At 47.7% G+C, this 9,016-nt stretch overlaps 1 long non-coding RNA gene across 5 annotated transcripts in view; it reads right to left on the bottom strand.

Annotated features, from left to right (window-relative positions):
* The window catches only part of LOC113597275 (uncharacterized), a 29,342-nt gene extending 25,586 nt beyond the window's left edge, over window positions 1-3,756 (bottom strand). For 2 of the 5 annotated variants that reach the window (XR_008290076.1, XR_008290075.1), the window contains exons 1-3: window positions 3,692-3,756; window positions 441-2,604; window positions 103-194 (exon numbers count right to left, since the gene is read on the bottom strand). This is a non-coding gene — a long non-coding RNA (uncharacterized LOC113597275). Of the gene's footprint in view, window positions 1-102; window positions 2,605-3,691 lie in introns of all 5 variants that reach the window. The other 3 variants (XR_008290074.1, XR_008290072.1, XR_008290073.1) reach the window with 2 other exon arrangements.
* Window positions 3,757-9,016: the final 5,260 nt, after the last annotated feature.

The raw sequence follows: 9,016 nt of genomic DNA on the forward strand, positions 1-9,016 counted from the left end.
AAAAAAATTAAAAAAAAAAGAATACACTACCTACTTGGTGCTGGTGATTGATCCAGGGCTAGGCACATGACCCTTGGGAGCCAATCAGAATACACTGCCTACCTTGCCATGGTGATTGGTCCAAGGGTACTCACATGTTCCAGGATAGCCAATGAGAATTCACCAATTACATGGCCACAGCTTTTCGTCCAGGGCTAGCCAAATGACCAAGGATATCCAATCAGAATACACTACCTACATGGTCAGGTGATGGGTCCAGGACTAGCCACATGACCCAAGACAGCCAATAGAATACACTACCTATGTGGGCAAGGTGATAGGTCTAGGGCTAGCCACATGACCCAGGAGAGCCAACCAGAATGCACTACATACCTTGCCATGGTGATTAGTCCAGGGATAGGCACATGACCCAGGAGAGCCAAAAGGAATACACTACCTACCTGGCCATGGTGAATGGTCCAAGGGTAGTCACATGATCCAGGAGAGCCAATCAGAATTCAGCAACTATGTAGCCATGGTGATTAGTCCAGGGAGAGGCACGTGACCCAGGAGGGCCAATCAGCATCCACTACCTCCTGCCTCTGGTCATTGGTCCAAGGCTATCCACATGACCCAGGACATCCAATCAGAATCCACTGCCTACCTAGCCAAAGTGACTGGTCCAGGGCTAGCCACATGACCCAAGAGAGCCAATCAGAATACACTAGCTACCTGGCCCTGGCGATTGGTTCACAGCTAGGCACATGACCCCGGGGAGCCAATCAGAATACACTTCCTCCCTTGCCATGGTGATTGGTCCAATGGTGGACACATGATCCAGATTAGCCAATAAGAATTCACCAACTAAGTGGCCATGGTGATTACTCCAGGGATAGGCACATGACCTGTGAGTGCAAATCAGAATTCACTACCTCCTGGCTATGGTGATTGGTCCAGGGGTAGGCATATGACCCAGGATATCCAACCACAATACACTCCCTACCTAGCAGAACTGACTGGGCCAGGGCTAGCACATGACCCAAGAAAGCCCATCAGAATACACTACCTACCTGTTGCTGGTGATTGGTCCAGGGCTAGTCACATGACCCAGAGGCACCAATCAGAATACACTTCCTACCTTGCCATGATGATTGGTCCCAGGGGAGTCACATGATCCAGGATAGGGAAACAGATTTCACCAACTCGGTGGCCATGGTGATTAGTCCAGGGATAAGCACATGACCTATGGGAGCCAAACAGAATACACTACTTCCTGGCTATGGCTATTGGTCCAGGGATATGCTATGACCCAGGATATAAAATCATAATAACCTCCCTATCTGGCTAGGTGATTGGTTCAGTCTAGCCACAAGACCGAGACAGCCATCAGAATACACTACCTACATGGTGGAGGTGATTGGTCCAGGGCTAGCAACATCACCCAAGAGAGCCAATCACAATAAACTACCTACCTTGCCACGGTGATTGGTCCAAGGGTAGTCACATGATCCAGGATAGCCAATCAAATTCACCAAGTAGGGGCCATGGTGATGAGTCCAGGGATAGGCACATGACCTATGAGAGCCAATCAGAATACACTACCCCCTGGCTATGGTTATTGATCCAGGGACAGGGTATGACCCAAGATATGCAATCAGAATAAACTACCTACCTGGTGGAGGTGATTTATCCAGCCCTAGCCACAAGACCCAAGACAGCCAATCATAATGCAGTACCTCCTGGCCTCAGTGATTGGTCCAGGGCTAGCCACATGACCCTTATTTCCAATCAGAAAACACTACCTACCTGGCTGAGGTGATTGGTCCAGGGCTAGCCATGTGACCCAAGAGAGCCAATGATAATATACTACCTACCGTGCTGAGGTCATTGGTCCAGGGCTAACCACATGACCAAGGGAGCCAATAGAATACAGTACTTACATGGCCAAGGTGATTGGTCTAGGGCTAGCCCTATGATCCAAGAGAGCCAATCAGAATACAATACCTATGTGGCCAAAATGATTGGCCCAGGGCTAGCCACATGACCCAAGAGAGCCAATCAGAATATACTACATGATGATCCTGGTGATTGGTCCAGGGCTAGACATGACCCAGAGGAGCCATGACCCAGAAGAGCCTATCAGAATACACTTCTAACTTTGCCATGGTGATTGGTCCAAATGGAGTCACATGATCCAGTGGGTAATCACAATTCACCAACTATGGTGCCATGGTGATTAGTCCAGGGATAGGCACATAACCTATAAGGGTCAGTCTGAATTCACTACCTCCTGTCCCTGGTGATTGATCCAGGGATAGGCACATGACCCAGGATATCCAATCAGAATCACTACCTACCTGGCCGAAGTAATTTGTCCAGGGCTAGCCACATGACTGAAGAGAGGCAATAAGAATACCCTACCTACCTGGTCTTGTTGATTGGTCCAGGGCTAGGAACATGACCCAGGAGAGTTCATCTGAATACACTACCTACCTTGCCATGGTGATTCATCCAAGTGTAGTCACATGATCCAGGATAGTGAATCAGAATTCACCAACTACATAGCCATCATGATTAGTCCAGGGCTAGCCACTTGATCCAGGGGAGGCAATCAGAATACACTACCTACCTGCAATGGCGATGTGGTCAGGAATGGACACATGACCCATGATAGCCAGTCAGAATATACTACCTACCTGGCCACAGTGATTGGTCCAGGGATTGATATAAGACTCAGGAGAGTCAATTAGAATACACTACCCACCTGGCAGTGGTGATCATTTCAGTTTTGGACACATGATCCAGGATAGTAAGTCAGAATATACCACCTGACTGGGCATGGTCCCTGGTTCGTGAATAGGCATATCATCCAGGAGAGTCAATCAGAATACAATACCTACCTTGCATCAGTGATTGCTCTGGGGATGGGCACATGACCCAGGACAGCCAATCAGAACACTACCTACCTGTCCATGATTTTTGATCCAGAGATAGTCACATGACCCAAGATAGCCAATCATAGTACACTACCTCCTGGGACATGCTGATTAGTTCAGCGATGGACACATGACCCGGGATAGCCATTACCCAGAATTTACCACCTACTTAGCCATTATGATTGGTCCAGGGATAGCCACATTACTCAGGATAGCCAAACAGAATACAGTACCTATCTGGACATGGTGATTGGTCTAGAAGTAGCCACATGATAGAGGAAAGCCAAGCAGAAGACACTGCCTACCCAGCCATGGAGAGTGATTCAGGGATAGGCACATGACCTAAGATAACCCATCAGAATACCCTGCCTCCTGGGCCATCGTAATTAGTTCGGGGATGGACACATAACCCAGGATACCCAATCAGAATTCACTACCTACCTGGCTATGGTGATTATTTCGGGGATGGACCCATGACACAGGAGAGCCAGTCAGAATTCACCACCTTCCTGGCCATGGTGATTGGTTCAGGGATGGACACATGACCCCAGTTATCTAGTCAGAATACACTATATACTTGGCCATGGTGATTGTTTTAGGGATAGGCACATGAACCAGGATACCCAATCAGAATACACTACCTACCTGGCCATGGTGATTATTTCAGGGATGGACATAGAATCCGGTAGAGCTAGTCAGAATACACTACCTACGTGGCCATGGTGATCGGTCCAGGGATCACACATGACCCAGGATAGGCAATCAGCATGTACTACCTACCTGGCCCTTGTGATTGTTCCAGGGATATCCACATGACCCAGTATAGTCAAACAGAACACACTTCCCACCTCGCCATGGTGATTGTTCCAGAGATAGGCACATGATCCAGGAGAGCCAATCAGAATACACTACCTACCTGGCCATGGTGATTGGTTTAGAGATAGTCACATGACCCAGAATGGACAATCAGAATACACTACCTACCTGGCCTTGGTGATTATTTCAGGGATGGACACATGACTCAGCATAGCTGGTCAAATTCACCACCTTCCTTGCCATGGTGATAGGTCCATGGATCGCCACATGACCCAGGATAGCAAGTCAGAATATACTGCCTACCTGGACATGGTGATTGGTTCAGGGATGGACACATGATCCAGGATAGCCTATCAGAATATCCTACCTTCCTGGCCATGGCGATTGGTTTAGGGATAGGACATGATCCATGAGAGACAATCAGAATTCACCACCTACCTGGCCATGGTGATCGTCTGGGGATGGGCACATTACCCCCAATAGCAAATCAGGATACACTACCTACCTGACCTTGGTGATTATTTTAGGGATGGACACATGATTCAAGCAGGTCCAATCCCTGCACCTTTGTTGGAGCTATCAGGAAGTTCAACCCTTAACTCTGGAGCTGTCTTTGATACTATCTGCCTAAAGAATGATGTGTCACAAGATATAAAGGAGACACAAATTAAGAATTCAAAGTAAATTATTCATCTTGTGTGTATTTCTATTATTATTTCCTGGAAAACTCATAGTCTTTTCTTCAAGACTCAGTTCAATTGTCATTTTCTGGTGAAATGTTTCTTGACCTCTCCCACCTCCCTCATGGAGGTCTGTGAATTCTCTTCTCATTCCCATAGCACCTTGGTTTTTTTCCCTATTACAGCACTGTTGAGTGACTTGTTTATTGTCTTCTCCTCCCCTTCACCCACTCCTTGTTGTATGGCATTCTTGATGGTAGAGACTTTGCTTTATTCATCTCTATAAACTCAGGTCCTAACATAATGTCTACTACATAGTAGGTGCACAGTAAATGTGAGTTTGGTGAATAGGTTAAGAGACTATTCTAGTAATGCTTTTGGTTGATCACCTTGCACAGAAAGACACACTGTTTTGGACACACACACACACACCATATTTTGCAGGAATGTAGGATTTTTGGTAGGTAAGAATTTTGATTCAAGTACCTAACAGCTTAAAACAAAAAAGCATCAAATGTTCTTCCTTGAGATTACACTTGAAAATAAGATAGTAAGAGAGAATGCAGAGTAGGGGAAACTTTAGCAAAAGAGGAGAAATAACTTTGGAAAACATGACTTTATAGACTTAGTAGAGGTAGAGAAACTGAGGGTTGATATTATTCAGGAAAGTAGTTGTAGATAAGGAAGAAAAACAAAGTAAATAGATGGGAAAAGATGGAAAGCATAGAGGAAGACATGAAAGGCAGGGGTAGGAAGGTCCTGGATGTTAGACCTTTGAGCTTTCAATAAAGATTTATTTTCCACTGTGTGTCAGGCAGCATACTAGGTTATTGGGACATTGAAATGAATGTCATGGTGCCTTCCCATCGTGGGGAAGATCTAGGTTTATAATGGTGGTAAGAAAGCAACGGGAGGATGAGAAGGGGTGTGTATTGGGGGGAGATTACCCACTTTTATCAAAAGTCAGTAACCTTCCATTCTGGACAAGAACACAGGAAGTATGGCTGCAGAAATGCTGTCTTCAGGCTGGGAAAATGCCCCACTCTCTCCCCATTCTTCTTTCTTTCCCTCTGAATTCTGTAATCCTTTGCTCTTGCCAAAACAAACAGTATTCTTATTCTACGTGCTCTTCCTCTCAGTTTGGATATGATGGAGACCATGGTCTCATCACCCCTGTCCCCCCAGCTCAACAAGATAACCTCTCAGACAACTGTCAGGTCCCAAGGCAGATTCCCAGGCCCTATTTGTTGGAGATCTTACTTCTATTAGTAAGATCTGTTGATATTCTGTTCCGCCGTGACTGTCCCAAGTGAAGCTTGTATATGGTCTCTGCTACTCTTCCCAATCTGAGTCAGATTAGGAGGGTGCCCCCTGGCACCAGAGTCCCATCATCCACACTGCACTCTTCCAGGATCCCAGAGGATCTGAGAGGGGAGAGGCTGACAGCCACCTGTGCGAGGTAGGGGACTCCAAGCAGGTGGGAATAATTTGTGCATTGGTTGTGGTGGGCAGTAGGGGACCTTGGACATAGACACCAACTGTGGGAAGGTCTGGGCATTGCCAGCCCAGCTGATAGGAGTAAAGTGTGTCAGATGAGCAGCCCTGGGTGCACGAGTCTGCAAAAGTCCGGGGAGAGGCAAGACTGATGGAAAAGGATACACCTGGGATCTCTAGGAGCCAGCTGCACCTGTCTCTAGGTTGGGTGGGTTCTGGCGCTACCACAAGGGGGAGACCGAGGGTGGCGGGGGTAGGAGGTTGTGTTTAGCCGATAGTCGATAGTCGCGGAGCCGAGCAGGCTGGCAGAGCCTGAGGGAGGGCTTTGACAAACACCTTGTCCAGACGGCGGCGTGTGGAAGGTGTGTTGAGCTCAGATGGGCAGCCTAAGGGCAGTAGGTCCTGGGGTGGCGAGGGGCAGAGGAGAGGGGAGACCCACCCCGGAGGCACGCGTCCTGCAGCAGCTGGTGGTTGTCTGGAGGGGCGGGCTGTGCTTGAGGCGGCTCTGGCTGGAGGCCCCTGGCGCGGCCGCCTGGGGGCGTCGAGCAGAGGGCCCTGCGGAAGGGGCGGCTGGAGACCGCCTCCCAGCGCTCCAACCGGGTACCTGGAGGGGCGGGGAGGGAGAGGGGCGCGCGACGGAGAGGCGGGCGCCCGGCGCGTGAGTCACTCCGCTCCCCGGGGTGCGGAGCGGGACATCGCCTCCCGCCTGGGATCTGCATTTCATCTCCAGCTTCAGCGACCAGCCGCCTTTCCGTCTAGGTGAGGGCCAGGTAAGTTTCTCGTCTTTTGGTGCCTCAGGCTTGGCTGACTCGGGTGGTGTTTGGGGGGGGGGGGATGTCTCCCAGTCTGTATCTCTGTCTGCCTTTGCTCCCACCCTCGGGCTCTCTCCATCGGAGACAGAAAGTTAGATTTTTAAAACGCAACAGAGGCTATCAAATCCATGCTCAGACCCCAAACAAGCCAAACTCTGGGGCCATATTCTTAATTTCCAGGGTACCTTCACAGGTCCGGATGCGGCGTTTACGGGGCTAGGAATGTTTGATTTGTTTCTCGTGTTTCCCTCCTCCCCCACTTTCTTCCTGGGTGATTCTTAGAGGTTAGGGGGGTGGGAGGTGGCAAGAGAGCTAGAGGGCTGAGCCGGAATCCTTTGCCAAGGCGGTTTCCTCATTCTCGGCGAGGTGGCAGATGTTTCACTGTAGCCTGAGTTGGGATCTTGGAACAACCCTCCCCAGCCCAGGACGTGCTGCATATCAATCTCGTCACCACTGACTGAATCAAAATGTTCCGGAGGCACAATTCATGTGAATGTCACGATAATGTTGAAACAATTCATTTAGGACTCTATTGAATATTTTATTTTTAATGTATTTCAGGAACATTTTAGGAAACTGCTGCTGGTCTTGTTTTCAGAGATGCTTCAAAACCTATTATTTCCCTTGCGAGAAAATCAATGAGGACCTATTCTGTTTCTTATGAGGATTTAACAATGCAAAGCTACATGTTAGTTTTCCTTTTTCTCTACCAGTGTGGGTCTGTGTGTGTGTGTGTAGGGAGGGGGAGGTTTGCTTCCACCAACTGCCTTTAGAAAAACCGATGCGGGGAGGTCACATCCCTGTTTCTCTACCATTAACTGCAGGTGTTTCTGTGATTATTAAATAGGTACTAATTATTGCTGTCGTTTTTGCTTTAAAAGTAGCAGAGGAGAGCATCTCCTGGAATGCATGCATTTGTGGCTCCTGTCGACAACTGATTGCTTTATTATCAATATTGTTTGGTTTGCTGCAATGTTAACAGGTGGCCTTAATTCACAGCCCAGAATTCTTCTGTGCTGCGCAAACATCCCTGTTGATAGAGGAGGAAAGTACTTACCTTCTTTCCCCCCACCCCGCCCCCCACCAAACCTGGTCTTTATCCTGTTTTGTGGGAGAAGGATGGGTGGGGAAGCTTTTCTGGCAGTTGATTGAGTAGCCCATCCTAAATTGCTCTTTCCTGAAATGTCATTTGGTCTACAGTCTGTGATTATAGCAAAGAATCGCCTCCTCCTCCCCAAGAAGGAAAATAAAACTTCACGTGTTTAGTCAAGTCACAGGAATAACTTTTTAGAGTTGAATGGAAGTTTTCATGATTCTCTTTTCCAAAATTATTTATGGGGAGCCCCCCCTGCCCCCCCCCACCAAACCTTTCTGATACTGTGACTCCTCTCCCCTGCATATTTCTGTCTCTGTGCTTACCATCCTGTGACTCTTGGTTTACATACCAGTCTCAAGATAGTAAAATTTCTTGGGAGGCAGGGGTAAAGTTTTATTCATCTTTATATCCCTGGAGTCTACTAAAGTGGAGGTCAGTTAAAAGAATGAATGAATAAATGAATTCGGCAGTTCAGACTGGGTTTACCTTTCCACCTGGGTATGCTTTCTCTTCATTCCTAGAAGATATTCCTTCTCATTCAATAAATCTCAAAATGTGGGGCCTCAGGCCACACAGTGTTCTAAATAAATGAGTTTGACACACATGGAAGACTATATATTAATTGTGATTTTTTTTTTTTCTGCAAGAGAAAAGCCAATTACAGGTGGCTTTTACAAATAGAGAAGCCTGACAGCAGGTGATTACTGGAGTTGGTGGCCCAAAGGCGTCAGGGTTCTGGATCAATGCCTTACTAAGCTCATGGCTTCAAGATGGGTCTAACAACTCCAGACGTTACATCCTTACTCCATGTTCAAAGGCAGGAAATGGGTAGTGGAGAGGGGTAGAATAATTTCTCTCATATGACTTTCTCTTGCCAGAGAAGAAATACCTTTTCTCAGCAGAATCTCTCTTGTATTTCATTGGCCAGAACTGAGCTCTATAGCAGTTCTTAATGGTGAGAGAGGCCGGGAAAGCGAGTATCGGGCTTTTTAGCTGCTGTCATGGAAAGGAGGCCAGGGAGAGGGAGGTTAGAGATGGCTTTGGGGAGCTAACCGGCAGATTGTGCTCGTATGTCATGAAAACGGTTCTATTTTAACCAGTGACGGGATTAATGACTGGTCCAAGTAAAAAATTAAATATTAATCAGTGTAGCAAGAGCACATTCAGAACAGCCCCTGCTCCTGCCCCGCCAAGGTGTATGGT

The sequence above is a fragment of the Acinonyx jubatus genome, chromosome X, assembly GCF_027475565.1.
Source record: "Acinonyx jubatus isolate Ajub_Pintada_27869175 chromosome X, VMU_Ajub_asm_v1.0, whole genome shotgun sequence".
In the NCBI taxonomy this organism is placed as follows: Eukaryota; Metazoa; Chordata; class Mammalia; order Carnivora; family Felidae; genus Acinonyx; species Acinonyx jubatus.